General features: G+C 40.3%; 1 protein-coding gene across 33 annotated transcripts in view; it reads left to right on the top strand.

Moving 5' to 3' along the window:
• BBX (BBX high mobility group box domain containing) overlaps positions 1–27,730 on the top strand; it is a 263,283-nt gene that overhangs the window by 58,508 nt on the left and 177,045 nt on the right. For 2 of the 33 annotated variants that reach the window (XM_070582837.1, XM_070582848.1), the window contains exon 1: positions 12,336–12,629. The exons of 29 other annotated variants lie outside the window; for them this stretch is intronic. The gene's annotated coding sequence lies outside the window, so the exon portion shown is untranslated. Of the gene's footprint in view, positions 1–12,102; positions 12,212–12,335; positions 12,630–27,730 lie in introns of those variants that run through there. 2 more of the 33 variants (XM_070582836.1, XM_070582841.1) reach the window with 2 other exon arrangements.

The raw sequence follows: 27,730 nt of genomic DNA, 5'->3' as shown, positions 1-27,730 counted from the left end.
TGACTCCACACTGTTGAGGGCTTTGCCATTTTATCTTGCTTTATTTAAAAATATCTTCCACCATTTCTTCTGAATGTTTTGAAAACTTAAACCAACATTTTTAAAGAGATGAAATTAGTTTTGGTGAGCTTTTGAGAAGTTAGTCATATTGAAATGATTTGAATCTTCTTGTAATTTTAGATAATCTGGACTAGAAATTGCTATTCTCACAATTCCTGAAGAATTAGTTAAGAATGTGTTACTGAGTCTTTCACTTTGCTCTCTACTGTTAGTTATTAAATCTGGGACCATGTCCTGAAGGAGAACCTGGCTGAGGGCAGATGCTTGCAGGAGCCAGGCAGGGAGCTTGAACATGGGACCTGGGCTTTGGGTAAAAGGGTAGGAAAAAGTAGGGCCCATGCCTTGGCTGGAGGTGCCTGCCCTCCCTGACATCCTCAGATTCATTGTCATAGGCAGACCAGACCAACATGGATGTGCAGGCTCTCGGCTCTGGAGCCTCAGCCTGGTTGGGGGAAGCAAAACTTAGAGATGAAATGGTTTAGTCATAGTTTGAGGCACTTGTTCATTCATTCATCCATCCATCCATCCACCATCCATCCATCAATGATTCCATCCATTCATCCATTCTCTTCGTTTATGCATGCCTAAATTTACTGGTGACTGAAGAACTATTGTGTGCCAGGTTTTAGACGTAAGATGGAATCCTTGCCCTTCCGTAATTCACAGTTTTACAGCAAGTTGTCAGAAAGCCAATCAGAAATAGTACAGAAATCACCTTGTTTTTTATAATACATATCAGTGACAAATTATTTTTGCATTGTTTTGCTTGTTTATCTTCTGTTCTTCCTATGAGAGCAGAAGCCTTCTTGACTTTGTTACCCTTTCTATCCCAGAGCTCAGAGCAGTGCCTGGTACACAGTAGGTGTTAAATAAGTAATTATTGAATGATTTGAATGAAGAAAGCTCCTGACTATTCAGTAAGACCTTATGGAGGGGAGGGGGCATGAGACAGATATAAAAAGACGGTCAGGCTTTGAGGAGGTGGAGAAAGGAGGAAGTGACTGACAGACAGAGGGAACCATATGAATAGCATGCTCACAAAGTAAGAGAAGGGGTCTGGAGCAGCATGGGTGTGGGGGATGGAAAGGTGGAGAGTGGGAGGCTCAGTGAAGAAGCCATCCTGGATTGGGTGGCCATTCCATGTTGGAGAGAAGCCAGAAGCTAACGTGGTTGAATGAGGTGTAGGTAGAAGGAGGGGAGGGACCTGGCATACATTGCACTCGGAGAAGCAATGAAGAAGTTACTAGCATGGAATCATACATTCTAGGTTCAAATCCTAGTTTGCCACCAATAAACTTGTTGACTTTGTTCAAGATGCTTCTCTGTACCTGAGTTTCCCAATTCCAGAAAAAAAAATTATAATTCAGCCATTAAGATTATGTTCATTAATATTTTTAATAACACAAGGAAATGCTTATGCTGTTTTTCCTAAAACTAAATAAATAAGTGAAAAAGAATGGGGTAAAAATTGAACATAGAGCATGATCTAAAGGCAGAGAACCTATTGATGTGCCGGGCTTCGGGGTTACAAAGAAAAGCCTGGGAGTCGAAAATGTCAATAGTGATGTGCTTGTGGGTAATATTGACTTTAATTTACAAATCACATATGTAGTTTACTCATGAATGTTCATGAATGTGAGAAATTAACTTAAATAATAGTTACAAAGAACGTCTGGGTAGTCAGAATCAGGGATGATGTGTTACACACACTTATTTCCATCTGCAGTTTACCCTGCCTCGTCAAACTTCCGTTTGGCCTTTTTGACATATCCACTTAGAATTTTTAGACATTTTATTCTATTTCTCCTGTTTTTAATACAAACTTGATTTTAGAGCAGAAAAAATGAGGAATAATTTTATTTTATTTGAATTTCTTATTTCTACTCAGTGAGTAAATTTCTTTGAACATCTACTATTTGACCATTATTTTGTGTTCTTAGGAAGATAGGTAAAGAAGTGTACTTGGTTCCTTACTCCCCAAAAGCTTATAAAAGAGCTGAGAAAACAAAGCTATTAGATAGAAGAAAATAATTAAAGAACAGTTGAAGTTAAAATAGTTTAATTCTAATTCAGAGCTATTCTCCAGGTTTTCTGCCTCTGAATTCAGGGGTCTTTCTCTTGTTTACAGAGTGCCTTTTTGATCAAGGTACTTGTCCTTCAGATAATTATTTAAGAGCAAAAATATAACAGAGAAATGATCACTGATTCATATACTCCAGCTGCTTCCAACTCGTCAGCACTGGTTTAAGGGATCAAATAGTTCTTGGCACTCTTTCAAGACGTTCCAGCAGAGGAAGCGCGGGCGCCTGAGGCCCGGCTTGGTTTCTGAGGGGTGCCACACAGCAGTTCTTTTCCAAAGTTTCGGAAGTGGAATTGTGCGCTTCATTTTCTTGGGGAAGATATCAAAGAGGGCAATTGAATCTGACTATTGTCCAAGTACAGAAATATCTCAGAATTTCTCTTGCCTGTTCTGAGAATTTCAGCCTTGTTAATCACAGAAAAGGCACACAGATGTATGTAGCGAAAGGGCAAGATCTAGCAAAACCACATTTGTTTCAAAAGTGTGATTTTTGCAGGTGGTTAGAGACTTTGCATCATGCTCTGTAAATTTTGATTGGTTCCTTTATGCTTTTGTTTCAGTGCTTTCCATTATTTTGGGGTCTAATGTGGTTCCTTCATCCTTTCCACAGGTCTTAATCTTTTCACTTTTTTCCAGGAATGTATGGCTTCACAAGTACATTATAGAGTTTTACAGTTTCAATTATGAAGTATTTCCTTAAAGTGAACCTAAATACCTCTGAAAATATTTTCATAAATAACCATTCTGTGGGCCCAGTAGGGTTATACCAGCTTTAAGCATGAAGATTTTGTAAATCAAATAATTAGTTATATGCTTTATGATGTGGATAAGCAGAAAATTATTTATATTTGTTTATATATATGCATCTATTTAACTTCAATTTTCTACATCTTTGCCTCTCTTATTTTACCAGTCTTCCTCTCTCTCTCTCTCTCTCTCTCAGTGACCATGTTGGCTGCTTGCCTCTGTCTCGCAGCTGAGAGCTTATTGCTTATTATTTACTCCTTCATCAAAAGCCACACCACTGGGCCTGCGACCAGGACATGGCGCTGGGACTGCTAGTGGAGTTAAGCTGCTTTGGAGTGTGAGGCCAGGGGTTCCACTCCTCAGTTAACAGCGCAGCTTGTGTGTGGTCCCAGCAGAAGTCCTGGCTCTGCCGACCCCAGTATTACTGGAAACTTAGTTACTGACCTTTCATGACCTTGCCTCTTTAACACGACCTCTAATACCTCCAGCTTCCAGGCATCATCTGCTTTTGGGAATTGGCCAATTTCCTAAAGGTTAATGCCATTCTGGATAGATTTTTTCCCATAGTCTTAAGGACAGAATCACAGATTAAGTATATGATCACATCATTAAATTTCAAGGGATGTACCCTCTCATCTTGGTGCTTGTAAGTCCTAAAAGAAGCCGTTTTTTTTTTTTGTTTTAAAACTGTTAACACCTATCTAAAGAAAAAAGTGAACTTGGATAATTTTCCATTGAGCCTGTTAACGTTTTCCATTTTCCATAGGACAGTGAAGAAAGTTATAAAAATAATGAAAGAGTGAAATGGATCAAAACCATGGTTAGAGAATCGGGGGAGCAGTGCAAGTCCTATAAAAGAGGCTTGAAAAGACTTGGCTTAAGATGCAGAAATAATCAGTCAGTGCTTAAAGGGGGTAGTAGGGAAAGGAGGCATTTTAGAAGCATACAGAATCCACCCCCCCAAATTTTATACTACATTGATATATATATTTGCTGAGGAAGATTTGCCCCGAGCTAATATCCACTGCCAATCCTCCTCTTCTTTTTGCTTGAGGAATATTAGCCCTGAGCTAACATCTGTGCCGGTCTTCCTCTATTTTGTATGTGGGTCACTGCCACAGCATGGCTGACACGTGGTGCCAGTCGGCACCCGGGATCCAAACCTGCAAACCTGGGCTGCCAAAGTGAAGTATGTGGAACTTTAACCACCAGACCACGGGGCTGGCCCCAGCAAATATACTTTTAAACTTTCCAGTGTATGCTGAAAGCACCTGATTTCCAGGAGAAAACGTAGATCAAATCTTGACTTTTCAGCTTATTAAGTTGATGAGATGCTTGAACTCTCTGCATCTTAGTGTCTTCCTCTATAAAATGGAATTAATATTTACCTCAGTTGTTTTCTCTGAAGTGAAAATGTATTGTAAAATATGTTTGCTAAATTTCCATTGGTTAAAATTTTAATGTGTCAGACTCATTTTAGATGTCTGTGTAGCTAGAAGGGGCTTGCTAAAACATTTACAAATTTTGATTTTCAGAAATGCAAACTCACTCTTAGAGCTGAGAGAGATGTTAGAGTAGTAGAAATAAACCTTTTGTTTGGGAAAATTATCAGAATAAAAAGAACATGTAAGTAAATGATATATATAATCTGATTTGACAGAATATATTTCTACTGAATATGGCTTATTTATTTTGTAAGGAACTATAAAAATCAATGAATGTTACACCTGTTAGTAATGGTATCCAGTTAAAAGGAGGACCCAAATCCTATACTTAATAACATTCTATTTATTTTAAAGGATCTTAATACTAATAGAAATGTTTCCTTGAGGCAGAGTATAGTTAATTGAAATGTTCTTGGTAAGTTTTTATGAAAGAAAAAGGAGAATATTTGAATAGATGTGGTGAGGAAAATCTGTAACTTGCTAGTGAATTTATGCTGTCTAGCCTTTATAATCATTATGGTACAAAAAAATGCTACTTTGCATATTTTGACATTTTATAACTGAACTTGTAGGTAGCTATGACTGTGGCTTTATATTAAAGAGATTAACCCTTTCAAGAAGTTAATAATCTCCCAGTTTAGTATGACTTTGATATTTGGGAAAATTTGTAAGCCTATCAGCTTGTAAAATTTAATCTACTTTACTGTTCTTGTTTTTTTCTTAATGTTTTGAGTTAAAAAAAAGGTGTATCACCAGGTGTTCTTTGTGAGGTTGCTGATTTTTAAAAAAAAAATCTCAAACTGACTTTTAGTATAATAGCAGCCTTGGTGCTGAACAGAATGCTCAATCTTAATGTCTCTTAGAGTCTAATAATGAAGGGAAATCTTAGGGAAATTCGAAACATTTAAAAATGTTTGCATTTTTTGCATACAACCTGAAGTATTAAAGTTTATTTGTCTCTTTATTTACTTATTTATTTTGCTGCATTTACCAGTGCACATGAACTCAGGTTTTTTTTTTTTTTTTTTTTTTTTTTTTTAAAGATTTTATTTTTTCCTTTTTCTCCCCAAAGCCCCCCGGTACATAGTTGTGTATTCTTCGTTGTGGGTTCCTCTAGTTGTGGCATGTGGGACGCTGCCTCAGCGTGGTCTGACGAGCAGTGCCATGTCCGCGCCCAGGATTCGAACCGACGAAACACTGGGCCGCCTGCAGCGGAGCGCGCGAACTTAACCACTCGGCCACGGGGCCAGCCCCTATGAACTCAGGTTTTATTAATAAAAGGGGCAAGTGCAATTTTCAGGAGTCCCCAGTAACTTCTTCAAATAGATTTGTTTAGATTTATCAAAATAGTAATCAGATTTGTCAGATTTCAGGAATAATTGGGTGATCCTTGATCCTATCTCCCTCCCCCACACACATACCAACAATTTCTGTTAAATTGTGCTGTGTAGTTTATGGGAAAATTTCTTTCTTTTTTTATGTTAAGGTAAAAAGTTCTCTATAGCATTACATTTTTCATAGACCTCCATTCAGAAAAAATAGAAGTATGATATTTTTGGACTTCTTATTGTCTCTGACTGTATTTAATCATAATTTTACATTTCTAAAAAGCTAATTGTCTGGTCTTAGAGACTAAGTGGTGTCTTGCTGAATCTTTTAACACCCTTGTTGGTAGTTCAAGGATGGTCTGCGTTTGGCCCGTGGCAGTTCTAATGGCATCAGTCAATTAATCAACGAATCTAAAAGTGCTTATCTGACACTGACCTTGTGCTCAGCACTTTGCTGGATATTAAGGGATAAACAGAACCCCTTGAGCTAGTCAATAAATTTTCAGTGATCATGACCCTAAGGCATATCTTTTGTCTGAAGACTGAATGCTGGGTGTATGTTAGGCATCCAAGAGGATACTGGAACTTCCACCCAAGGGTGTGTTTCCTTTTTATTTTCCCAACCCATTGCCAGAGAAGTCATCACTAGTCCATTGAATCCTGATCACTTTTGGTGATTGGATTATCATGATCTAGAGAGATGGGCTTCTGGAGTAAGCTCAGTGGTGAAGGAAACCTTGAAGGAGTCAGAAAACAGGCCTGAAAACTTTTCAACTCATCTTCTTTAAATGTTTTTTTAGTGCAACACGGTGCACTAGGTGCTGGGGTTGTAAAGATGAACAAAACGTAGATTCTCTTCCGTGGGATCTTATGGTAACAGAGAGTCCTCAGTGCTCTAACAGCGGCGCACATGGAATGTTCTGGAGCACAGGAGAAGCAGCCCAACTAGGCCTGAGGGAAATGGGCAGACTGTGGTTTCCACCAATCCTGTTAAGTGGAAAAAACGAGCTTTAGATTCAGACAAGCCACAGAGGAAAACAATGTGGATTAAAACAGTTATCCAAAGGAACGCAGAAATAACATTGCACGAGCATATCGTTTAAGATTTGCCAAAGGAATAGAATTTCCCTTCAGTAGTTGAGAAGGAGATTTTGCTGGGTTCTAGTACTTTCAGAGGCAGACGCTTTTCACTGTGCCTGTATCAGGTCATCAGTGAGAGTTAATGAAAATGTTTCTATTTTCCCCTGGGGTCAGATAACACTTATTAAGTAGACAGGGAGTAGGCCCCAAATTATATCACAGGCCAGGTTTTTGCCTTTTTTCTTTTTAGTATTCTTTTAGGCACCTGATGAAATTTTATAAATATGTTTGTTTTTCTTAGGCTAAGTTTCCCTTTTTCCCCCTATCTGGTAGCTGATATTTTTTTGTGTTCCCAATTTCAGGCCTCCATTTAGTTTCTCCATTGTGCTGCACATTATCCTCTTCCAGGGACCGGCTTCCTTCTTGGCTTCTTCCCTAAAGCCCTTACTCCTGTCACTGTCCCTTAATCAAAGTCCAGGCTCTTTATGTCTCATCACTGGGGTAGACCTAAGGCCCTGAAGGCTAACTATAGAGAAGGTTGATGGTGAGGATGGAGATGGAGATGATGATGGTGATGGTGATGGTGGTGGTGGTGGTGGTGAGAACAGAGGTAGTGCTGTCATTGTAATCATTCCCAGAGAGGCAGTATACAGTAGTTCAGAGTGTGACCCTGGAGTCCAGCTCTTGATCTCTGTGCCAGTGCATGACTTCTCGGCTCTGGGACGGTAGGCAAACTGCCTTACTTCTCTTGGACAGAATCTTTCCTCATAGATAAAACAGCCCTGATGATAATAGTATCTATCATGCCATAGGATTATTGGGAGAATTAGAAGAATTAAGATGTGTCACGTAATGGGAGCTCAAAAATGTTAATTATTATTCAGTAAACTCAAGTTTGTAAGTGGCAAGGTGCTAAAAACATCTCTTTTAATCCCCACAGCAACCTTATAGGTGCTGTTAGTACCTTTTACAGATGAGGACATCTAGGCTTAGAAGAATTAAATAACTTGCCCAGGATCACATGGTCTGGATTCAAACTCGGATCTGTGTGATTCCAGAACGTCTGCTCTTCAGAATAAACTGTGATGCCCCCTGGGCATGGTGCCACCGCTCACTGCAGCTTTTGTTGATCATACCAGCTGTTCCAGTGGGGCAGGTCCATTTAGTAGGGAACTTTGCTGGACCATCCATCTGCAGGACTGCATTCTACTTCTGGCTTTCATTGCCTGCCTTGGTGATCTTGAGCGAGTCACTTAAATACTTTTGAGGCTCAAATTCATAATCAGTAACCTGGAAGTAATACAGTTGTTTAAAGGGTCAAGTGAGATTGTAATAATAGTGACCACATAGTGATTCATGGAAGAGAATAGGTGCTTAATGTACCATATGGACATTTTATTTTTTTGCTGAGAAAGAGTCACCCTGAGCTAACATCTGTGCCAGTTGTCCTCTATTTTGTATGTGGGTCACCACCACAGCATGGCTGCCAGCAAATGGTGTGGGTCCGCTTCTGGGAACTGAACCTGGGCCACCAAAGTACAGTATGCTGAACTGAACCTCTAGGCCACGGGGCCAGCCCCTGGACATTTTAAATAGAACAGTTACTATCAATTAACTTTTTAAAATCTTATCTCCCATTTGATGCTGTTTGAATTTTATTTGCTACTTTTGAAAGTTAAAGGTTTATTTTGTGCTTCTGGGAATGAAGCTAAGGTTCTGGGGCACCAGATGGACCAGTAGCTTGGAAACTGAAGTTTTGGAGTACTAAACACCATAGTAAGCAAAAACATTTTGTGAGCAGATAATTAATAAAAGTAACTTGTACCTGTGTGTTGGTGGTTGGGAGAGGGGTGTGTTTGATACTAAAGTGAAAGAGGGATCGCATCTTAAAAATATGTTAGGCCTCTCCTTTCTGTGAATCTTTGGTTAAAGATTGAGCAGATTGAGATGAGATCAGAGCAGATTGAGGTTTTAAATGGAACACATGCAGAGTTCCATCTTTCTATCCGTTCCTCAGCCATCCAACAGTATTGGTGATCCACAATCCATATGACCTCTGGGAATAAATGTCGCAAACTCGGTGTGTTTTATAGAAAACTCCCATCCCTTACTTAAACCATTTTGATCAGAATTAAACAAACAGATCAGTTTAGCTTTTTGGCTGATTTCCAGACCTATAGCAATCCAAGTGGAGAGGGGAGCTTCATGCAGGCACTCAGGGGTAAGACGTGGTGGGACAAGTGTGACCAAAAGAGGAAAAAACCCCAGGACAGAGTCAGTTTTCTTGGTGTGGAATCTTTAAGTAAAGTGTGTTCACTTCTGTGAACTCATCTCAGTTTTGTGGCGTAGTTTAAGAAGGTGAGATTAACTTCTTTTTACTGTGGAAGATTGGCCCTGAGCTAACATCCGCTGCCAGTCAGCCTCTTTTTCCTGAGGAAGACTGGCTCTGAGCTAACATCCATGCCCATCTTCCCCTACTTTATGTGTGGGATGCCTGCCACAGCATGGCTTGATAAGCGGTGGGTAGGTCCACACCTGGGATCTGGACTGGCGAATCCCAGGCCGCCAAAGCAGAATGTGTAAACTTAACCGCTGCGCCATTGGGCCAGCTCCAGGTTAACTTCTTTTTCTAGGGGAGAAAGTTGGAGCTCAGGGAGTGTCAGTACCTCGGGTCCAGGGCTGGCAGCTTGTGATTGGTAGACCAGGAGTTGAACCCATGTCTCCCACTTAGTGGCAGACATGCAGAGAGCCCGAAGGAGGAGCGTCACTGGTCCTGGGGGCTTGTGTGGGTGCTCAGCAGCATTGGTGGTAGTGACAGTTGTCTGGGGAATACTAATAAAAGATCAAGTCATGTTGGTGTGATCTAAGAAGGTGGGAAGGAGTTCCTCATTTTGAGAAGATTTTCATTTATAACAGTTTAAAACTAAGAGACAAAACCGTTGTGGTATTCAAAGAATATAACCACAGATAACTGGAAAACTTAGCTGTTCCCAGAGGCTCATTTTCTGAGGTTCTAGATCGCTGTTCCTGTTGCTTTTGTTTTTAAACTCTGTAGTGACACTTGAAAGGTCTTTGGAATGGAAGGAGGGCGGGTGTCATGGTCTTTTAAACATTTTTGCTCTAGTAAAAGAATTTTGAAAACTATGGATTCCCTCATATATTTCTTTACTGACATTTAAAATATTTGTCGTAAGTTTAAATTACTTGATAATGGTATAATTGTTGATTGTAAATATCGACATTTCTTAATAAAATTGCCATATCCTTCTTAAATACATTCACTTGGATGAAATACCATTGCTGTATAATACCTGCCACTGTCCATTTACAAGTGACTCTTTAACAGTCGGAAATTTTAGAGCGTTAACTTATCTCCTTGAAGTCTTTATTATTACACTTTTCCCAATAAATTTTATCCTTATGTTTTGCTATGCTTAAAAATCTATTGTACTTCTGGTGACAAAATTTAATTTACTGTGACCATAAGATTCTAAGTGACTTTTTAAAAAGTTATCATTACTGTGATAATTAGTATACAGTTGATCAGAAATATGTGTGAATTATAAATTTTGATATATAATATTCGGTGAAAAATGAAATTTTATTGGAAATTTATCTCTGCATTACTGGTGCTTTTCTTCTAATTAGTTCATGTATCAGTGGATGAATATTATTCATTGCAGAAAGAGTTCAGCATATTTTTCATTCTTTTTAATACGTACACTGAAGTTTTGTTTACATAAATAAGTTGAACAGGAAGAGAGTATTAATCCAGCAGTGTCACTCAAGTCTTTGAATTTCTGGGTTATATTCAAAATCACAGTGATCTCTTATTTAAAGTTACCTTTAATGATTTATCAGCTGACAATCACATTAGGTCCTGCTCCAGGTTTATTCCAAGCAGAGGGTTGGCAAAGCCAGGCGAGTTGGGAAAGAAAGGTGATTTGGGCCCTACACTTTTTCACCACCAATAGTTCTAATTGTCCCTTTGTGCCCTGCCCAAAGGTTTTTCCTACCCCTAGCAATGCTGTAGAATGAGATGGATGATGGATGAGCTGTGTGCCTGGGTTGTTGTTGTTGTTGTCGCTGAGGAAGATTCACCCTGAGCTAATGTTTGTTGCCAGTCTTCCTCTGTTTTGTATGTGAGCCACCATCACAGTGTGGCTACTTACAGATGAGTGGTGTAGGTGCACACCAGGAACTGAACCCGGGCTGCCAAAGTGGAGCATACCGAGCTTAACCATTAGGCCACTGGGGCTGGCCCTAGATTTTATAGAGTGGGAGAAGGGGGATTGGAAAAGGGAAAGTGAGAAGGGCAAACCTCCTCTCAAGGGTCATTCTCAAGAAAGAGTGCTTAGAAAAGTTGATCTGGAAGTCGATTTACCCTCCACGTGCCTGCATGCCCTTCATACCCTTTGGAAAGTCTTGTGTAATTCCAGAAGTTTGCCTTCTTAATTTGAACACGATTGTGCTAGTAACCAGTATATTGTGGTTTCTTAATTAAAAAACATTTTTTTGTGCCGTGTGTGTGTCCTTTAAACTTAGAACACTGCTCACCAAGGTAAATAGTTTATGTCATCTAGGGTCGTGTCATAGGTCTTAATTGCTTCCATGCATCTGTTTACAAATTGTCCTTTTCTGAGCAAGAATCTTCACGATCCTAATTCTCTATAAATTCTCCAGATCAGGATTCAAACTTGAACTGCTTGTAGCTTTTTCCCCTGTGTGTCTTTTGCTAGTCCTTCTCACATTTACTGGTCCTTAGGCAAAGCATATCTGAAATAGCTTAAATAAGGAATTAGTTGCAGGTTTAAGTAAACAACAAATGATTGGCCATAGTCAGAGTACATTTTTGCTCCTGGCTTATTTCTTTTAGGTATCAGTTTGTAAAATTACAACAGTACAAGAGACCTCACATGTAATTTATATTAACTCTTTACTTTTACAGAAAATGAAACCAGAGAGATTAAGCCCGTTGTCCAAGGTCACAGAAGTGGTATTAGAATCTAGAACCTGTGTCTCCTGACTCCCATTATGACACCCTTCCTACATTACACCTTCTGCCGCCTTTGGCTAAATTGCATTCCTCGCCTCAATCCTGTTTAATATGATTTCTCCTGGGGATTGACTAGTTTTCGTCGACTCAGCATTATTTTTCAAATAGAGAGGCATTTGCTTTTTCATTGAAGACTTTTCTCAAAACAAAAATACTCCTTATTCCCTGGCAAACACTGTCTGCCGCACAGTAGGACACAGCTAGGCGAGCCCCGAGGGCCCCAGCGGCCCCAGGGCAGTGGCACTGGGGGAGGGAGGGGATGTTCACAGGTCAGAGGAGAGGTGGATTGGCAGAGCAGGGGCTGGTGGGAGGTGGGAAGCTTACATCATTTCCCTGCAACTGGGCTCCGTAAGGCCTCACTTTCCCCTGTGTCATAGTTTACCAGACTGACCGAGATTCGTAAAAGAAAGAAAAGGTAGGGCAGGACGGATGCTCACCGTGTTCATAAATCTGTGCTGTAAGATGAAACTGTCAATAAGTAACTAGAAGCAGCCGGGACCTTCTGTGCTTTGCTCTCCCCCAGCTCAGTTCCTTTCTGCTCCGCCCCATCCCTGCTCTCTGCTGCTCAGATCGGCTTCCTGCTTCTCACGAAAGCTGTTCTCCCCTAAAGCTGGTCTGCTTTCACTGAAAAGCATTATCTTCCTAAGTCTGAGTCAGGTTTTGTGAAAGTATTGTCGGTTTGGTGATCTTTGGGGACAGAAGGGGAGGGAAAAATTTTTTTTAAAAAAAGGGGCAGGCTGAAACAGCAAAATCATCATCAATTTTGTTGTCACATCGTGCCGGTGTTATAACCAGCTCTGTAGACTGCCGCTCTGAAAACATTTCTGAGAGAGGTATGTGCTTGGAAAATGGAAAGGTGACTGGAGGCTGTGGAGCAGGCTGTCTGCCCAGCAGCTGCTCCGATGGCTGTGAGGTCGTAATTCTTTCTAGTGTTTTGATACCGGAAAGGGCAGTCGTTACTTGAAACGTGGTACAGTTAACCAGCTGTTGGTAAAACATTAATGTGTGCTTGTCTCCCCATCAGGACTCCTGAAATGCTTGTTCGGGCTGAATACGTCTAGTCAAATCCACAGTGTTCTTCCAGGCTCTTTTGGTGGTGGTGGTGGTCTGTAAACAAGATGTTGATCTGTAATACCGCTCTCATTATTTATGAACCACATGACAGAGATTAATGAGAACGTCTTCAAGTAGCCTAGAAGCAGCCTCAGATTCATGAGGAGCTTTTGCATTGACAGATGGCAGAAGCAAAAGAGGATGGTTGATGATTTACCGTAACCTGAAGTGAAAGTTTTAAAGTTGAGAGGGTGTGTAATATCTAAGTGGAAAAATCTGGAGGGGGCACTAAACTCTAGAAGCAGGAGCCCACCCACTACAGTGGATGTCTGACCTATACTAAGGCCAGAAGACTGAACACATATGGATGTGTCTTTTCAAAGGAGATTAGGAAATATGTGGAAACGTTTCTGTTCAGTGGTCAGAAGAATAAGATTAAGAATAAGAATGTAACCCACAGCGAAGGAAATGTGGAGAACTGTATATTGATCTGAAACATCCAGGCTATTCTGTTGTAAAAAGTTTTAGAAAATATTTAAATTGGGAAAATATGACATTTTATCATGTACATTGGATAAGCTACTAGTGGCAGAGACCATTCAAACTACAAAGTTGTTTCTGCTTTATTTTAACAATTATTTTATCATGGAAGAAATTTGAGAACTCTTGAATGTTAGTGTGTTTTAAATTTATTTTACACAACTTTGGAATTAAGTTTATCAACATGTAAACATTGCCGCGCTATTGTCCCTTTCCCACAAAGATGGTAGTGCTTAAATCGTTGAAAGCTCTTATTTGTGAGTAGACTAGGCTAGCTATTATAACACAGCCCAGATTCTTCCCTTTAAGAGACTCTGCCATTTAAACTTAGTTTCTTCTCAGATATTTGCCAAGAGAAGCTAATCTTCATGATCCTGGAAGATAATGTTAACAAGTTAAAAATATAAAAGGTTCTAGAACAGAAAAGATCCAGGAAGAAAACCTAGTGCAGGCTTCTGAGAAGGAATCCTTCCTACACTGCACAGACAGGTGGCCACCCAGACTGTATTTACCTTGGTCATTGTCAACTGTAGCTGCACATTAGAAACCCCTGGAGAGCTTTTAGTACCTACAATTGCCCAAGCCCTCCCCCAGAGATTCTGATTTAATTGGTCAGGGGTGGGGCCCAGGCATTGATAGATTTCAGACTATTCCCAGATGTTTCTAATGTGTAGCTAGAGTTGACAACAATTGCACTACCTGAGCATGCCCAGTGCTGAAGCATCCCACTCTGTTTTGGGTCTGTTTGTATGGACACCAAGTTGGCTTTGCTATGTGTCCTCTTAGGTCTGAATTCTGTCACTGGAAGCTCATCAGATATTTAATATTATCTCTCCCCCAAGACTTTTAGCTTTTCCAGGCTGAATACTCCCAGTTCCATCAGTCTTCAGGACCAGTTGTCTGGGTCCTTTCCCATTCCGGTCACTCCCTGTTATGCGTGGAATGGCTCTTGTTTTTCAGAATCACTCTTCAATAGGGGGCTTTTGGGACTGAGCCCATCCTTCTAGGTGCGTGGTGCCCAGCACAGGATGCAGAGAATGCGGTAAAGCTGTAGCTCCCTTGTTCTGGACACTGCACTTCTGTTATCGGTGACTAAGATTACGTTAGCTTTTTTGGCAGTCATGTCACACTGTTGACTCATGTTGAGCTCGAAGTCAGCTCAAGCTCTTGGTTCTTTTTCACATGAACTGTACTTAAGTCAGGGCCTCTCCTACTCCATGCCGGTAGATTTTTTTTCACTGTGGTGCCAGGATTTACATTTTCACTTGTGAAACAAGAAGATAACCCCATGAATCAGTTATTCCCTGCAGGGAGAGTGATGTGTCCAAACTGAATGCTAGAAATTTATTACATGCATATAGCAGCAACTTTACAGAGTGATCTAGACCATTCATTTGAATCCACAGTTAAATTTGTTAATTCAGTCCATCTTTGCAGCATTCCTTCTGACTCGTTACTCAACGCTTGGTGTTCAAAGTTAGGAACCCAGTTGACTGTGCAGCCTGTCCTAACATTTGTATTCAATACTTGTTCAGATGGCTTCTAAAATCAAAATACATTATATCCATGGCGTTCTCCTGAACTGTTTGTGTAACATCTTTATTTTAAAAGGAAATTTGTTGAATTCGTCATGCATTTTTGTTTAATGACAGAAATAGAAGAAAATATTTTGCAGATGAGCAGGGGACTTGTCTAAGGTCATGCAGTTCGTTGCTGTCAGGGCTAGAGCCCAGATCCAGCTCTGCTGGGGCCACTCCACTGCTCTGGGGGTCAGACAAGTGCTGATAACCGTTTGTCATTTAGGATAAGACTTCAAAGAAAACTGAAAGGAGATGACGCCTCCGTGGATGCCTCCCCGTCTCTTTTGGGATGTTTAATATTTAATCCCTTAACATATAGCCCAGTGAACTCTTGATTTGTTATTCATTTAGTGTTCTGCCCAAAGCAATAAAGAGAGCCAGCCTTCCTAAATTCACTGCAGAGAATAGTGGTCAGGGGGCTTGGGCATCCTAGCTCCTCTTGGAAAGTTATCCGCCCCCCTCCCCACACACACAATGGTAGAGTAACATCACTTTGCTCATAATGACTCACAGCACAGGAAGCTTTTATGTATTAAAGGAGAGGCATACATGGCTGGTCTTTTCATTCTGCAGATGGAGAAACTGAGGCACAGGCAGGAAAGGCTCGCGGCAGCCACAGTGCTTGGCATGTGCTTAGTGTATGAGCATACTTAGTACCTTAGCGCACTTAGTCAGTACCTGGATGTTGCAGATCTTTCTTCGGTAGTGTTTTCTTCTCCATATAGGAATTGGATTTTACCTTTCTTTTTCCCTTGGGCACTCATTTCCTTAAAAGTGTTGAAATGGAACAGATTTTTCAAGAATACTTATTACTTTAGAAAAGCTCCTGTGCTATCATAAAAGCTCAGATAACCAGGTTTATTTTCCCTGCTTTTGACTTATAGGAAAATAAGCTCCTTCTTCCTGTTTAAAAAATTGATTTTATGGGGCCTGTTCCATGGCCGAGTGGTTAATTTCGTGCACTCAGCTGCAGTGGCCCAGGGTTCGGATCCTGGGCGTGGACATGGCACTGCTTGTCAGGCCACGTTGAGGCAGTGTCCCACATCCCACAACTAGAAGGACCTGCAACTAAGATATATAACTGTGTACGGCTGGAGCGGGGGGGGGGGGGGGGGGAGGGGTTTGGGGAGATAAAGCAGAAAAAAAAATTGATTTTAAACAGTTTAGTTAAAGAAAGAGGAGCATCGGAAGAATGGTTAGCCTCGGGCCAGTATACATCCAGCCCAATGTCCGCTGCTTCATTAGGGTCCAGTGAAAACAGATGCTCACACCAAGGCTGACCCTAATGTATGGTAAGACCTGCGGTCACCACTGATTTCATTATGCTCCCTCTACTGTTCACTTACTAAGCAAGCAAGTATACCTTAATACATTTTAGAAGGATTTTCAATAGCAGTGGTCGAAACAAAAAGGCTTTATAAGAAAATCTAGTCAACCAGGTGAGGCTGCTTCTCCAGCCTCTGGTTAGTATAGGTTTGATTGTATGTCCTCTTTCACAGCTTGGAAACACTGGTTTTATTAAGCTGAGGCTGGCAAATATCAACAGTGAAACCCTGTGAAGCTGCATTTTTAGAGCATCTGTTGCTTCTTTGGCTCCAGTAGTCCCAAGTGTCTAATTTCTATTTTGTAAGCATATTTTACATTACTTCAATTAATAGTGGTTGTATTTTTACATGGCTATTTCTCTTATATCCTGAAATCCACCCCTTTATTATTTTTGTGCTTCATAATGATGCTTTCAACCAGATGTTTTTAACAGGAAATGAAGATTAAATGTACACAGAATCATGAGCCATGTATGCATGAACCGTCAGAAACATACAGTTGAAAACTGTAATATGACAAATAGCTGAAGGTATGATTACTAGTAGAATTACTAAGTTCTTGAGTAGTACTCAGTACAAAGTACCTATAATTAATTTGAAATCAAAGATGGGATATCAGAAAAAACCATGAGATTGGGAAATACAGATTCATTAGAAATACTTCTTATTGTAGAATTTTAAAATGTAAAGATCTAAAACCCTAACCACTCTAAATTACTATTGAGAGAGTGCTTGTAGACATACATTCTAAAGCTTCAAACAAGTTGCTTTTACATGCCACATCCCCACATCATTTCCCTCTGTGTTTTTTTTCTTTATTGTTTTTATTATTATTAACAGACTGAGTGATCTCTTCAAACTTTAGAAAGAATCCTGGATAACTAAACTCTAGGGTTAGTTTTTCATCTTCATTTACAAAGCATGTGTTATTTCTCATAGTTCTGGGGTTGGAAGTCTGAGATCGGGGTGCCAGCACGGCCAGGGGAAGACCCTCTTCTGGGTTGCAGACTTGTATGATCCCATGACAGAAAGGTCAAGGGAGCTCTCTTTTATAAAAGCACGAATCATGTTCATGAGGGTTCCACTCTCATGACCTAAGGCCCCACCTCCTAACACCATCACACTGGGCATTAGGATTTCAACATAGGAATTTTGGGGGACACAAACATTCAGACAATAGCATTCTGCCTCTTACCCCCATCCCAAATTCAAGTCCTTCTTGCATGCAAAATACATTCATTCCATCCCAGTGGCCCCAAAAGTTTTAACTAGTTCCAGCAAAAACTCAGAAGTCTAAAGTCCAAAGTCTTATCTGAATATCATCTATATCAGATATGGATGAGACGTAAGGTGTGATTCATCCTGAGGCAGATTCCTCTGCAGCTGTGAACCTATGAAATCAAACAAGTTATGTGCTTCCAAAATGTAATGGGGGGACAGGTGTAGAGTTAAACTCTCTTCTTCCAAAAGAGAGAAATAGGAAAGAAAGGGGTGATAGATCCCAAGCAGGTCGAAACCCAATAAGGCAAACAACATCCAGTGTTAAGGCTCGAGAGTAATCCTCTTTTCCTCGATGCTCCGCCTACCACCCGCTGGGGCTGGGATCCCTCCTTCTGGACACACTCAGGGCGTCCCTGCCCCCATGGCTTTGCTGAGTGCAGCCCACACAGCAGCTTTCCCGGGCTGGAATGGGACACCTGTGGCTCTGCTGGTTTGGCGTTATGGGCCAGCTGGAGCCCCAGCCCCACAGCTCTGCTGGGCATTGCCATATGGGAGTCTCTGTGGTGGCCTCACTCTGCCTGTGCCCTCAGCTTGCGTCCTGCCCCCGTAGCTCCAGGCAGCTCCATCATTTGAAATCTAAGTGGAGAGAGCCTCTCCCCTATGGCTCTGCTGGGAGGGATCTGGCTCCCCTGTTTTTAGGGGGGAGATCTTGTGGCCTGTTGAAACCCAAGTGATGCTCTAGCCGCTCTTGAAACCAAGGAGGAAGCCCTGGTGACGTCTGAATCGCCGTGGGGATCCTTCTTTCCTTGGCTTGAAGCGTATCGCAGGTTTGCAGCGGAGCAGCTCCACGTCCTGTCCTGTAAATTGTGAGCGCGACAGCCGACCTTCACCCATGCCTGTCTCCTTCTCCCTTGGGTGGGACCTGCTGTTTCCTGCCGGGGTGGATCCCAGGTTCACATCTCTACTAGTCTCCTTGTGCAAAGGTCTCTTGGCCACACCACGAGTGTTCTCTACCCAACATGCATTCTCATTTTTTGTAATATGGATAAGCTGAGTGTTTTCCAGACTTTAATTTCTGCTTTCTTTTTTGATTAAAAAATCTGTCTTTAAGTCATGGTTTTCTCCTTGCATTTTACTGTAAGCATTCAAGAGAAGCCAAGCTGCACCTTCAACACTTGGCTTAGAGAAAGGTTGAGCCAGATACCGATTTCATGGCTCACGAGTTCTGTCTTCCACCCAGTGCAGGGATGTGAACACAGTTCAGCCCCGTTCCCCGCTGCTTTCTAACCAGGATGGCCTTTCCTCCAGTTTCCGATAGCATGCTCCTCATTTCCGTCTGAGATCTCGTCAGAATGGCCTTTATGGTCCGCTTTTCCATGAACCTCGTGTTCACCATCACTTAGGTATTCTCGCGGAAGGCTGGGCCTCTCTCCACAGCTCTTCTTTTCTCCCTCTGAGCCCTCACTGGAATTGCTTTTAACGGTTTGGTCACGGTTATGTAGGCTTTTTCTAGCACGCTCTTCAAAATTCTCCTGGCCTCTACCGGTTACCCAGTTCCAAAGCCGCTTCAGATCTTTGTTATAGCAACACTACGGTACCAATCTTCTGTGTTAGTCAGTTCAGGCCACTAAGACAAAAGATCACAGACTAGGTGGCTTAGAAACAACAAGTGTTTCTTTCTCACAGTTCTGGAGGCTGGAAATCCAAGATCACAGTCATAGTTGGACAATGAATGACAAAGCCTCTTACTAGGAGAATTTATTATTATTAGACTTCATATTGAGAAAGCCTCACAGAAAATGGATGTCAAGTTTATCAGGTAGGCCAAAATTAACCTAAGTAAAGCGCCAAACCAAATGTGTATGATTTATGTATTGAAATATGTTGATTTATACTCTAGGTACTACCTGTGCATGAATCTCAGATTGATTTGATTGTTTTCATTAAAACACTTTAATCAGCTGCATTTCAAGTTGCATAGGTTTGTTTATTTAACAAGGGACCTGTCGCAGTCTGAGGGCTCAGGAGAACCCATCTTGGAGGAAGTGTCTGTCGGATCAGGTGACATCAGGGAGATTGGGCTGGGAGTGGTAGAAGTGCAGAGGCCCTCAGGTGAGAAAGACCAGGATGCCTAGGAGAAACGGGAGGAGTCTATTATGGTAGGAGTTTAGAGAAGAGCAGAAAGGATGGTATGAAGCAGGTGGCCACCAGAATATGTGAGATTTTGTGTGCCTTGATGAGATTATGGCAAGCGCAGTGGGTCCCATTGAAAAGTTTTCAGCCAGGGAGTGAGGTGTTTGGATGTGCATTGTGTGAAGGTCAGTCTGGTTGCTGCAGGAGGGCTGCTTTTGAGGGAGCCCCAAATGGGCATGCAGACATCATTCAAGAGACTGGTACAGAGGCAACTTAGACCAGGTGGGGATGGGAAGAAGGATGCTCATTGACCATGTATTTAGGAACCTGAATTAATGGTGTTTTCAGGTTGACTAGATATGTGAGAAGGAGACAGAGGAAACCACATATTAGCATTAGCAGCCATGTGCACTGGACAGTATAGTGACAACTGCCGAAACAGGGAAAGCCCCAAGAGAAGCAGATCTGGGGGCCGTGGGGAAAAGTGATGTGTTTAGATAAATGTACACATGCTGAGCTTGAAGTGCCTGTAAGATACCTGGATTGAGACAGTCATTTATCAGTACAATATGTCTGGACTTCAGAAGAGAGGAATTGGCTTGAAATACACATTGGGCAATCATTGGCATACGGTCATTGATGCTTCCAGAATGAGTGATATCAGCAAAGGACCAATATGGAGCGAGAGTAAAAGCTGACTTGGTAACCCTAGCCCTAGGGAGACAGTCTCCACACAAGGCGTGAGGACGTGAAGGAGAAGCACACGCCACTCACCTGCTTTTTGTTTGTTATTTTTTTATCAGTACTGTTTTGTCATTTTTTTTTAACTGAACTTTTTTATTTTGAGATAATTGTGAATTCACATGCAGTTATCAGAAATAATGCAGAGAAATCCCATGTATGCTGAATCCACGTTCCCCAGTGATAACTTCTTGCAAAACTGTGGTGAAATATCCCAACCAGAGTAGCGACATACATACAGTCAGTATGCAGGACATTTCCATCCCCTCAAGGATCCCTCCTGTTACCCTGTTTATAGCCACATCCACATCCCTCTTGCCCCCACCCCCATATAACTCTTTGCAACTACTGATCTGTTTTCCATTTCTATAATTTTGTCATTTCAAGAATGTTACAGAAATAAAGTCATGTAATATGTAGTCTTTTGAGATTGGCTTCTTTTCGTTCAGCGTAATCCTTTAGAGATGCATTCAAGTTGTGTGTATCAGTAGTTCTTTTTTTATTGCTGAACAGTATTCTGTGATGTAGAGATACCGCAGGTTAACCGTTCACCTGTTGAAAGACATCTGGGTTGTTTCCAGTTCGGGAGCTATTATGAATGAAGCTGCTGTGGACATCCATGTACATGTTCTTGTATGAATTTTCTTTTCTTCTGGACAAATGCCCAGGAATGCAGTTGCTGCATCGTATGATAGTTACATGTTTAGTTTTTTAAAGAAACTGACAAATGTTTTTCCAGAGAGGCCATATTATTTTGTATTCCCACCGGTAGCATATGAATGATCCAATTTCTCTATATCCTCACCAGCTTTTGGTGTCGTCACTTTTTTTTTTAAAGCTGTTTCGTTAGATGTATAGTGGTATCTCATTGTGGTTTGAATTTGCATTTCTGTGATGACTAATAGTGTTGAATATCTTTTCATGTGTTCATTTGTCATCTGTAAATCTTTGGTAAAATAACTGTTCATGTGTTTTGCCAATTTTCTAATTGGATTGTTTTTTTTTTAGTGTTGGATTTTGAGAGTTCTTTGTATGTTCTGCATACTAGACCTTATCCTTTCTTCATAGGGTTTTTGGCAGAGAAAAGTTTTAAATTTTGACTGAGTCCAGTTTATCAGTATTTCCTTTTGTGGATTGTGCTTTTGGTCTAAGTCTAAGAGTCTAAGTGTAAGAACTCTTTACCTAGCCCTAGATTCTGAAGATTTTCTCATGTTTTTTCCTAAAAGTTTTATAGTTTTGTGTTTTACATTTAAGTCCATGATTCATTGTGAGTTAATTTTTGTGTAAGGTGTGAGTTTAGGTTGAGGTCCTTTTTTTGCCTGTGGTGGTTGTTCCAGCACAATTACTTTGAACAGGCGTCCTTCTTCCTTTGAGTTGCTTTTGTGCCTTGGCCAAAAATAAGATAGTCTTATTTCTATGGGTTTATTTCTGGGTTCTCTGTTCTGTTACATTGATCTATGTGTCTGTTCCTCCACCAATATCATATGTTCTTGATTACTGTAGCTGCATAGTATGTCTTGAAATCAGGTAGACATTCATTCTTCTTTTTCAAAATTGTTTTAGGGGCTGGCCCTGTGGTGTAGCGCTTAAGTTTGCATCCTCTGGTTTGGCACCCCGGCTTCGCTGGTTTGGATCCTGGGTGCGGACCTAGCACTGCTCATCAAGCCCAGCTGTGACAGACATCCTACATATAAAATAGAGGAAGGTATGCACAGATGTTAGTTCAGGGCCAGTCTTCCTCAGCAAAAAGAGGAGGATTGGCTGCGGATGTTAGCTTAGGGCCAATCTTCCTCAAAAAAAAAATCAAGTAAAAAAAATTGTTTTAGCTATTCTAGTTCCTTTGCCTTTCCATATAAAATCTAGAATAATCTTGTCTGTATCTACTGTAGCTACAGAAATCTCACTGGGATCTTGTTATAATTGTGTTAAATCTCTGCATCAGTTTGGGGGAGAATTGACACCTTTATTATGTTTACTCTTCCAATCTTGAACACAGTATGTCTCTTCATTTATTTAGATCTTCTTTGATTCTTTTTCATCAGCATTTTGTAGTTTTCGGCATACACTGGACATGTTTTGTTAGATTTACAGTTATTTCATTTTTTTAACTATTGTGAGTGGTATTTTTAATTTTGGTGTTTACATGTTCATTTCAGTATATAAAAATGTGTTAATTTTGGGGCTGGCCCCGTGGCCGAGTGGTTAAGTTCGTGCACTCCGCTGCAGGCGGCCCAGTGTTTCGTCGGTTCGAATCCTGGGCGCGGACATGGCACTGCTCGTCAGACCACGCTGAGGCAGCGTCCCACATGCCACAACTAGAGGAACCCACAACGAAGAATACACAACTATGTACCGGGGGGCTTTGGGGAGAAAAAGGAAAAAATAAAATCTTTAAAAAAAAAAAAAGTGTTAATTTTGATGTTCACATATCCATTGCTCATATAAAAAGCAATTGGTTTTTCTATATTTAATTTGTGTCTTTTGACCTTATAAACTCATTTATTCATTTTTAGACATTGTTTTATAGATTCCTTGGAATTTTCTACGTAGACAGTCACGTCATCTGCAAATAGGGATAGTTTTGTTTCTTCCCTTCAGATGTACTTGCATTTTATTACCTTTTCTTGATATTCTGGGCTGACTAGAACTTCCAGCACTATGTAATAAGAGTGATGAGAGTGGACATCCTTGCCTTGCTCCTAATCTTAGGAAAAAAGCATTCAGTACTTTCCTATTATAATGTTAGCCATAAGTTATTTTTAGATATTCTTTATCAAATTGAAGAACTTCTCGCTCGATTTCTCTTAGTGAAAGTTTTTATCATGAATGGATGTTGAATTTTATTAAATACTTTTTTCTGAATCAGTTGATAGGGATGTATGATTTTTCTTCTTTTACCTGTTAGTATGGTAGATTAATTTAAGTGGTTTCTGAATATTGAATCATCTTTACATTCCTGAAATGAGTTCCTGATTATGTTGTATAATTCCTTTTGTACATTGCTTAATTCTATTTGCTAATATTTTGTTAGGGATTTTTCATCTAAACTAATGAAGGATATTGGTGTCTCGCTTTCCTTTTTGGTACTATTTTTATCTCTCTTTGCATCAGGGTAATACCAAAATCCTTTTTCTGTTTACAATTTCATTGATTTTTATTCTTTATTATTTCCTTAAATTCTGTGTTTTGGGGTTTATTTTGATCTTTTCCCAGGTTCTTGAGGTAGGGATTTAAACTATTGATTTGTAAGACTTCTTTTTTCAAAAGAAAGCGCTTTGTGCTACGAATTCCCCTCTCAGCACTGCTTTTGCTGTGTCCTACAAGTTTTGATAGGCTATATTTTCATTTTCATTCAGATCTCATGAGATTTATGATCCTGGATTATTTATAAGTATATAATTTAATTTTCAAGTGTAAGGGAGTTTTCTTATCTTTCTGCTGATGATTTCTAATTTGATTTCATTGTGATCAGAGAGCACTCTCTATAAGATTTTAATTCTTTTGAATTTGTTTATGAAGTTGTTTTCTGGCCTGGCATATGGTCTTTCTTCCTATGGATTCCCTGAGCCCTTGATAAAGAATGTGTATTCTCTTGTTGGGTCAGGTGTTCTATTAGTGTTGGTTAGATCCTGTTGTTTGATGATGGTGTTAAGTTCTCGTATAGCCTGTCTGATTTTCTCTGTAATCATTCCATCAATTGCTAAGAGAGAGTGGTCAGCGTCTCTAACTGTGGATTTGTCTGTGTCTTGTTTCAGTTTTATAAGTTTTTACTTTACCTGTTTTGTAGATCTGTTATTAGTACATACACATTTAGGATTGCTATATCTTCTTGATGGTATGGCTGGCCCTTTTATCATGATGTTATACTCTTCTCTGTGTTTGATAATTTTCTTTGCTCTGAAGTCAACTTTTTCTGATTAGCATTCTTGCTTTCTTTTGATTAATGTTTACGTGATATACCATTTCCGTTCTTTTCAGCCTTACTACGTGATTATATTTGAGGAGAGTTTCTGGTAGACAGCGTATAGGTAGAACATGTTTTTTAACCACTGTCACTCTGTCTTTTTAATTAGTGCGTTTACCTCCCTTTTCTTTATGTCCCTTTACTTCTTCCATTTATAATATGAATGTGTTAATACTTTATCTGTGTACATTTAGAACTGCATCAAACACTGTTATAATTTGTTTCAACCATCAAACATAATTTAGAAAACTTAAGAAGGAAAGCGTATTGTATTTATCCATATTTTTATTTATCGTGTTCTTTTTTTCTTCTTGACATCCCAAGGTTCCTTTTCCTTTTTCCTTTTTGTTTGCTGAACTTCTTTAGCCACTCTTTTTGGTTAGGTCTGCTGGTGAAAATTCTCTGAGTTTTCCTTCATCTGATAATGTCTTTATTTCCTCTTTCTTCCTGAAGGATATTTTCACTGAGTAAAGGGTTCTAGGTTGACAGTTCTTGTTTGCAGAACGTGGAAAATGTGCCACTGCCTTCTGATCTCCATGGTTTTTGATGAGAAATGTGCTGTCATTTGAATTGTTCTTCCCCTGTGTAGGTAAGGTCTCTTTTCTCTCTTGCTGCATTCACGATTTGGGATGGAGGTGGGGGAGGAGATGATTAATTTTCAGAAGTTTGAGTATGCTGTGTGTTGGTATGTGTCTTTTGCCAAATTTGGGATGTTTTCAGCCATTATTTGTTTGAGTACTTTTTCAACCCTTCCCTCTTTTTCTGCTTCCTGGATTGCAGTGGCATTGATCATAGATCTTTCTTAGTTTTTCATAGATCCCTGAGCCTCTGTTTAGTTTTTTTCAGAAATTTTCTTTCTTTTGTTCAGTTTAGGTAATTTCTATTGTTTTCTCATCAAATAGTTTACTGATTCTTTCCTCTATCCCCTCCATTCAGCTGTTGAACTCATCTTCATTAAGTGTTTTATTTTGGTTGTCATACTTTTCAGTTCCAAAATTTGCATTTGGTTCTTTTCTATATCTGGTAGTATTTCTTTGTTGAGACATTTTATGGTTTTGTTTCAGGCATGTTTGTAGCTGCTCATTGAAGCATTTTTCTGATGGCTGCTTTAAAATCTTTTTCAGATAATTCTAACATCTCTCTCATCTTTAATTTATCATTGATTGATTATCTTTTTTCATTCAAGTTGAGGTATTACTGGTTTTGGTTCAAGGAGTGACTTTCGATCGAAACTTGGATATTCTGGGCATTATGTTATGAAACCAGATCTTATTTAAACTTCCTTTCTTATCTGGCTTGCTCTGACACTGCTATGGCAGCGGGAGGGGATGGCACCATCTGTTAGTGCCGGATTGGAAGAGAAGTGTAGGTTTCCCCGCTTGGGCTTCATTGACACCCAAGGGCTCCTTGGTACTTCTGGGTAGAGGTGAGAGTTCCCACCCTCCACTAGGCCTCTGTGGGTACCACTCAAGCTGGAAAGGATAAGAGTGTCTCATTACTGCTTTACACATGGCCTCCACTGATACCAGTGGTTGGGGTCGGGGGCGGCCTCATTACTGCTGGGCAGTGGTCAAAGTCCTTATATCCTGCTAGGTCTCCTCTGATACCACCCAAGTGGGGAGAAAGAGGGAAGCGTTGTTACTGCTAGGTGGTGATGTAAGTTCTGTGTCTTCACGTGACCTGTACGGACTCTCTGTGTGTGGGGCAGGGACAAGGGGGCACTTGTTACACCTCACAGGATGAGAATCCCAGCTCCCTTCTGTCCTCTGATACCGCTCGTTGTGGGAGCTGTGGCTCATCTTTATAGCCTGGTGAAGGGGGAAAGTCTAGGTTCTGCATTGGCCTTAGCTGGCATTGGTAGGTGTGGGGCCATGGTTTTTTCTGTCACATTTTGCTCGTGTAGAGCAATTATTGTCTAAAAGCTTTCTGTCTTGATAGGCTGCCCCTTTCCCTGTCCTTTGATTAGAGAGAGCTGGCTTTGGTTGGGACTTTTTTGTCTGTGCCCTCTTGGCATTTCTGGGTTGCTGGCTTCTTCCGTTCCAAGTCTAGGATATGTGGGTCAAAAAGAAAATCCAGGGAACTCCCCACTGTGTTGTTCCTTGGGTCCTGAAGTCCTTAGCTAGTCTGTTTTTTCCTCCCTTTCAGAGTCTTTTTAGGATTGTTTTATATATAATGTCTAGTGTTTTTAGTTGTACTTAGTGAGAGACTTAGGGACAAGTATGTCTGTCCCATCTTTCTGGAAGTGGAATTTCCTCATCTGGTTTTTGCTGTGGCAGAGAAAATGAAAGCACTGCACAGATGATGTGATGTAGAACATAGCTTGGGATTTCCGGGAGGAATTATTAACGTTGGATTGGGTCTTCTAAACACAGACAGAGTCTTCTCTCAGGTAGTGTCGATGTTCGGCTTAAAGACCTGAGCCGCTGGCTGGTGACTGACGGTGACACCCTGTTCTTTGATTTTCTTTCCATGTGCTATTTTGGTCTTGGTTTTGTATATACAGTAGAGCAGGAAGTATACTGGGTAGGATTACACCTTTGTAAGTCATTTTCAATTCCACTGCGGCCTGGTTGATTCCACTGGCCTTTAGTGTAATGGGCCCAAAGCCTCTTAAATCAGTAAACTGATACAACTTATCTCTTATAAATGCTTTTATTCATAAATACTCTAGCAATTTTTGTTCTGTTTTTCTATTTAAACTTGGGCTTTAAAAATTTTCACTTTTTAGATTAACTTGCAATAAAATTGACTTTTTGTGTATATCGGTCTATGGATTTTAAAAGGCGGATAGGTTTTGTGTGTAGTTCAATGTTAAAATTTAGAAAGTTCCATCGTCCCCCAAATTCTTTTATGTTATTTGTAGTCACACCCTCCTTCTAACCCCTGACAACCACTGTTCTTTTCCTCATTACTATAGTTTTGTCTTTTGGAGCATGTAGTATAAATGGAATCATATGGTATGTAACCTTTTGAGACTGGCTTTTTTTCACTTCCTATAATGCCTGAGATTCATCCAAGTTGTTGCTTGTATCAATAGCCCATTCTTTTTTTCTGCTGAGTAGTATTCCATTTTATATATATATTACAGTTGTTTATCTGTTTACCCATTGGGTTGCCTCCAGTTTATGGCAGTTGGGGATAAAGCCACTATAAACATCTGTGTATGCATTTTTGTGTGAGCATAAGTTTTGATTTCTCTTGGGCTAATACCTAGGAGTGGAATTGCATGGTTATATTGTAAGGGCATGTTTATATAAGAAGTGTGCAAACTTTTTCAGAGCATCGTTACCACTTTTAAATCCTTTCTGTCTTCCCATCCTTTTCAAGAGTTGAGGATATTTTTATAAAGCTTCTTTAAAATCTTTGTCAGATAATTC

This window comes from Equus przewalskii, chromosome 18 (genome assembly GCF_037783145.1).
Source record: "Equus przewalskii isolate Varuska chromosome 18, EquPr2, whole genome shotgun sequence".
Classification (NCBI taxonomy): Eukaryota; Metazoa; Chordata; class Mammalia; order Perissodactyla; family Equidae; genus Equus; species Equus przewalskii.
This window is presented reverse-complemented; position numbering and strand designations above follow the sequence as displayed.